Genomic DNA, 6,317 nt, shown 5'->3' on the forward strand with positions numbered 1-6,317 from the left:
AGGGGCTCGCTAAGATAACTTGAGTGGGGAGGGGGGGGTGAAAGTGCTTCATATGTACTGTTCTACGAACCCAGTGATGGGACTTCAATTCCTCACCCTGGCCAACTAGATTCAGCAGTCTATTCAGGCGACACGGGGGATCTTTGTCCTTGTGTGTGAATGTGTAAGCAGTAGAGTAGCGGCTAGCACCCTGTGCTATGAACCTGGTGAAACGAGTTCGATTTCTACTCACGGCCAACACCTGTGACAATTATCTGAACCGGTCCCGGCCCTCCACTAGCTCGACTCAGCCTCAAATGAGTACCTGGTGTAGCGGTGTGTAAACATAACCACTGGGGAGACAAAGGCGGCCGTGCATGGTACTGGCCACCCACCCCCTCCTGTGTCGTGCTGGCCTTCACAGGTGTCTGTTAATAGCACTTTCCCCAACAATTAGTTGAGGCTATACAGGGGATCTTTGCCTTTGTTTGTGTACGTGTGTACAAGTTAGCCCGTGCATGCACGCGCGTATGCAGAGGTTCGAGCAAGTGCGGCGTGCGTACCGGATGCGCCAGTCAGCCAGCTGGTACTGCTTGTCGGTAGACAGGCTGCAGTAGTGCATGAGGAGGTGGGCGAGCGAGTTTCTGGCGAGGCCGAGGGAGCGCGCCGCTGGGTGCGTGTCGAACAGGCCCACCACGTACAGGCCCAGGTCACGTTGCAGCCACTCAATGTCCGAGTCCGCTCCGTGGAAAACCTGCGCCCCCGCCACACCGCAGCGTCAATCACCACGTCACCGTGGCAATCACTGCGCCACTGCGTCGCCGCGTCAAGCACCACGCCTCTCACGTGGCCGGTGCTCAAGATATGGTTACAACGTCCCTAGTAACCATCGTCGCCGCCGCCGCTGTCAACAAGGCATGGCTGCAGCCAGCCCCCCTTAATTGCTTCCTTTCTCTATTTCCCTTGCTCGGTCCGACCTGCTCCCTCCTATTCTTTGGTCCTTTCGGGAAAGTCACCACCACGTAGAAGGGAAGCAATAAAATAATAAAAATATATAAAACAATACAATTCTCACGACGTTTCGACTGCAACACAAGCAATCATCATCAGGTGTGAAAACCACAGAAAGAATTTTATTGTTTTATATTTTTTATATTTTATTGTTGCCCTTCTACGTGACTTTACCAAAAGAACCAAGAATATCAATCCCTGCAGTCACGAAAGCTTTAAATAAATAAAAATTCTGCTCCCCCCTGTTCTCCCCGTGTAATTCTGCGCCCCGAGATGTTTGTTACGCTTTAGGTGCAATACAAGTGCAATTTATTGTTGTAAACATTCACCCAATGGCATTCATATCGAGTGTGCAGGCAGTGCAATGATACATTGGCAGGAAGCTGGAGGGACCCAGGCGTCGTGCTACAAAGTCGGCGAGGGAGAGGGATGTCTCTCTCCTTGTTTTGCTGTCTCACTCGATTATTTTGTTTATGCATGTCTACGTGCACGCGTGCCTCTCATCTTGACAATGTTGGGGTTGGTGAAGGCCTCGTTGAGGATGTACAGGTCGTCGCGCAGCATCAGTGTGTCGATAATGAAGTCCTCTTCGCGCGTCGAGATTTGCATGAGGCAGGTGATGCCCAGGAAGGAACGGTATGGGTGATGCTACGGGGCCACGCACAGGAATAGCCGCTCAACGGTGGGCGGACAAACAAGAGTAGAAGAGGCAGATAGGCGGTCGAGAGGGACGAAAGCAAACACAGATCCCCCATAGAGCTTTAACAGACTGTTGGGACAAGTGCTGTTAGAGAGCACCTATGAAGGCCGAAACGGCACACGAGGGGTTGGGTGGCCAGCACCACGCCCGGCCGCCTTTGTCTCCCAAGCGGCAATGTTTTTAAACATCGCACCAGGTACTCAATTGAGGCCGAGTCAAACTCGGGGAGGGCCAGGACCGGTTCAGAAAATTGTGCTCTCGCACAGTCGGTACGGCGACCGGCTCCTCTTGAGGGCGCTCCACCTTCATCTTCTTCTCCGCTGCAGACACGGGGATCCGTCACTCATGGCGAGTGCGTGCAGTAGTGTGCTGGTTAATGCACTGCAAACCCAGTGAACTGATTTCAATTCCCGCTTGCGATCAACAGCAATGGCAAATATTTGATCAAGTCCTGGGCCTCCCCGAGGTCGACGGAGTCTTAAATGAGTACCGGGCACGATGTGTAATCATCAGTGCTGGGGAAACAAAGGCAGCCGAGCCTGGTGTTGACTACCCACCCCTCGTGTAATCCTGGATCTTCAGAGATGCTTGCTAACAGCACTTGCCCCAAGTCTGTTAAAGGTGATACGATTTTTGTTTTTGTCGTATGTGTGTGTGAGCAACGCCTCGACTTCTGTACATGTCTGCATGTGTGTGTGTGCACATGCACGTGCAAGTGTTTGCGACTGCTGGATTCGTGCATGTCTCTGTGTTCATGATGTGTGTGTGTGCCTTCACCGTGTTTGGCTTTTGCAGGCTGTGCAGAGCTCTTCTTTGGTTTCTCTAGCGCTTTCATCAGTTTCCAGCGACTACAGATCTACAGAGACGGATGAGATAGCACTCAACGGGTTCTCATCACTCACTCAGTCAACTACTTAAACACTCATTCACTTACTCAGCCACTCAGGTACTCGTTCAACGATCCAACCAATCATGCGCTCAACTACACTCTCTCACCTACCCACGCACTCACTCAACCATTCATTCACCCACTCATCTGCTCAAACATGCACTCAAATAACCACATTAATCACCAAACCACTAAAATTCCTCACTCAGAACCCATCCGCACGTGTGCACAAGTGGTTTGTGAAATGGAATGATGGAGAAAATGATGATGGAGATGATGATGTGAGCAAGATGTTAGCACACAACAATCACGTGTTACCTCAAACACTTTTGAGTTAGGATCCAATTTCTTTTCTTGAAATGGCAGAGATTTCCCGTCACTGGATGGTAGATACTGCAAGCACAAGCACATGAACAGATGCACAAGCGAACTTTTTATATTCAACCACTTCCTCGAGTCCCCACGTCTTCGTGTTTCCAGGATTTCTGCGTCAAGGAAGACCGTTTTATCCAAATCCTAAGTGACCCCGTGTCACGTGTGACCCTGTGCTAATATTGTGTCTCTATGCCTCCTATCTGTCTCTCATTTACCATGCCTCCTGTGTGTTCCCCACGTCCCTAAGTCGCTTGTATCACTGCATTGTCTTGGTGTCCTTGTAATTCCCGTGTCTCAAAGTCCATGCATCTCCATGCCACTCAACTACCCCTGTGCCTCCACATGTCCCTGTCTCCCCATGTCTCACCAAGCCAAAGGGGTTGACGAACGTCTGCAGGACACGCGCTGCCTTCATCTGGGACGTGGAGCTCTGAGCAGTGCGAGCCTCGTTCTGCTGCTCTTCGCTGTCCTGCACACCGCAAGCAGAGCGCAGAGCGCTACAGCACATCGCAGCGCACTACAGCAACATGACAGCAATTTCAGCACAGCTCAGAATGCGACAGCACACAAGAGAACGCACAGAACGCCCCAGCACATGATGGCTAACACAGCAAACACAGCACGGTACAGAAAGCTACAGCACACGAGATCACACACACAGTGCTTTCGCCAGCGGTGTGGGAAATGAGACATGGGTTGGTTGTGGTCGTGTGACGATGTTGGGCTCACGTCAAACAGGGTGAGGACCGGGCGCATGGCAGGCACCGCCCTCCGTGCTCCCTCCACTGCACCACACAAAGACAAAAGTCAAAGATCCTCAATATAGCCTTGAAAAGACTTTTAGGGCAAGTGCTGTTAGCGAGCATCTACGAAGGTCAGCACGGAACACGAAGGGGATGGGAGGACCAAAACTACACCCAGCCACCTTTGTCTCCCCAGTGCTGATGCTTTACATGCACTGAGTACTCATTTAAGGCTGAATTAATCTAAGGGAGCCCCAGGACCGTTTTAGATATTCGTCACCAGTGTTGGCCATAAGCAGCAATCGAACTTGGGTCGCCAGGTTAATAGTGCAGCACGCTAACCAACTAAACTACTGCTGTTCGTCGTGACCGGGAATGGAACTTAGGCCATCAGGAACGTGCCACTACGCACTACCACTGCACAACCGTTCTCTAGTGACATACAGACATACGCTCGCTAGCACAGAAGATGCACAGAGATACAGACTGAACAATACACACGTGAAGACACACACCCACACACGCGCAATAATATACAGGGCCACACACCTGTTGCAACCGCTGACACACAAGACATACGCATGCAGACAGGCAAATAAAGACACGTTAACAGAGACACAGGAATGAATACACACATATGAATGGAAATGCACGCAATTGAACACAGACATAGACACAAAGTGAAATAAATAATACGCACATACACGCAGCAGCCAAAGAAGGGTCATTGCTTAAAACATCACCTATTATGTAAGTTTTACTTTTAGGACAATGTTACTGAAAAGTATTTTGTTATTTTTGCTTGTGCCCCACTGTAAATGCAGTCAGGACATTACTTGTTATTTATTTCACTAAATTTCGTTTAATTTGTACACAGAACATGGCAATTATTTGTATGATTACTACTCAAATTATGAGTGTGATATTCAAAAACAGCACAGTATTTTTTTCATGTCAATATAATGAAATCTACTCGTGACAGGCTAGGTGTTCTCATCAACTGTCACGAAAAAAAATATATAATCCATATCATGAGCTTTGCCGATATAACCAGCACAACTAAGTGTGAGCTACCTTCAGTACCGTGCCTTGTGATTGGCTGCCTGTCGTCCAATGATAAGCCATCATGAGGACAGAAGAGAGGGTTTTCCAATCGCTGTCAAAATACAGAAGAAAATTGATTGAACAATCAGTGCCACACTAGGGTGGGCATACAAATGATACCATTAAGCTCACCTTTGGGGGATTGAAACATCTAGATTGTACTGTCTGGGTCAGGCCATGAACCAACAAAATCACACAGGGGTGTCAACCTACACAACAATCGGAACATTATTCACACGCTAAGGACGGACATGAACTGAGCTCCTCATTGTCACGACGGTTTAGGGACGTGGAATTTAAAAAAAAGAACCACAAATGAAGAGTTCTGTGCCGGATAATGAAAATGAGATGTACAGTTGATAATCGCAAGTAAAGAGGGCATTTGTGTGATGAGTTTTGGTCTCTGGTCACCTCTGTCCGGGTGATGAATGTTCTTGATGGAGCCTTGATGGGCGTTTCGCTCTGCGGGAACAGCAGCAATGATTATTAAACAAACGCAACCTTTACTGCAACGAGTCATTACTTTTGCAGTCACTTGTGCCTGGTTGTGACCATCAACTCGCTACATTTGTGAACGTCGTTTAACCACGGGTGGCTGAAACTCCCAAGATCCAAAACCTAGGATCTTAGCCAGGTGGTGTTGGTGGCGAAGTCCTTTAACCCAGCACTATGGAGGCAACAAGGGTGGGTGGATCACACAAATGTTGTTAAACTCCCTTCCCGTTGCTTTTCAGGTGTCATATCATGGCCTGCTAGAAGGGGGTACAGCAAAGGTTGACTTCATCTATTCGTTCTGTATGGGATCGACTGTTGCCTCCTCGCATGTGTGGGTTTTCTCCAGGAACTCCGGTTCCCTCCCATATGTAAACACTCATTAATTGGTTGATAACACCTTCATATAAAGACGACCACAAAGCTTGGGGGGAAATTTGGCACAGGCTCACCGCCTGGTAGCCTTTCCCGCTCGTCTGTGGTTCCCCCTCACGCCTCTGAGTCGTTCTCTCGCTTCGAGTGAGCGAATAATGTGCAGTGTGTCACAAATTAAAAAATTATTATTGAAGCAGTGCCGGATCATTGTGTTTGACCCAGTATTGGCCCCAGGAGCCACCCAGTCACCACCTATATTAAATCCATACTCTTTGGTTCTTCCGGTAAAGTCAGGTAGGTAGAACAATAATAGATCACGACGTTTCGATCGCAACACAAGCAATCGTCATCAGGTGGGACAACCACACCAACTGCTGTCTTCAGCAGTTGGTGTGGTTGTCCCACTGCTGTCTTCAGCAGTTGGTGTGGTTGTCCCACCTGATGACGATTGCTTGTGTTGCGATCGAAACGTCGTGATCTAATATTTTTCTACCTACGTGACTTTACCGAAAGAACCAAAGAGTATGGATTCCTGCAGTCACGAAAGCTTCAAATCAAGATTATATTAAATGTTTGATTATATTTATTTATGAACATTCTGCCTCTGACCACTCGCTATCCCTCTCCCCCTATGACTTTCAGTCTCTGT

At 48.6% G+C, this 6,317-nt stretch overlaps 1 long non-coding RNA gene across 1 annotated transcript; it reads right to left on the reverse strand.

The window, feature by feature from the left end:
- Positions 1-3,549: 3,549 nt before the first annotated feature.
- On the reverse strand, positions 3,550-6,048 carry LOC142930954 (uncharacterized). The gene is made up of 3 exons (XR_012946951.1): positions 5,213-6,048; positions 4,772-4,853; positions 3,550-3,739 (listed from the first exon to the last, which is right to left on the reverse strand). It is a non-coding gene; the product is annotated as an uncharacterized LOC142930954 (long non-coding RNA).
- Between the last annotated feature and the right edge of the window lie 269 nt (positions 6,049-6,317).

The sequence above is a fragment of the Petromyzon marinus genome, chromosome 46 (genome assembly GCF_048934315.1).
Source record: "Petromyzon marinus isolate PM22_M1 ecotype Great Lakes invasive population chromosome 46, UKy_Petmar_22M1.pri1.0, whole genome shotgun sequence".
Lineage (NCBI taxonomy): Eukaryota > Metazoa > Chordata > Hyperoartia > Petromyzontiformes > Petromyzontidae > Petromyzon > Petromyzon marinus.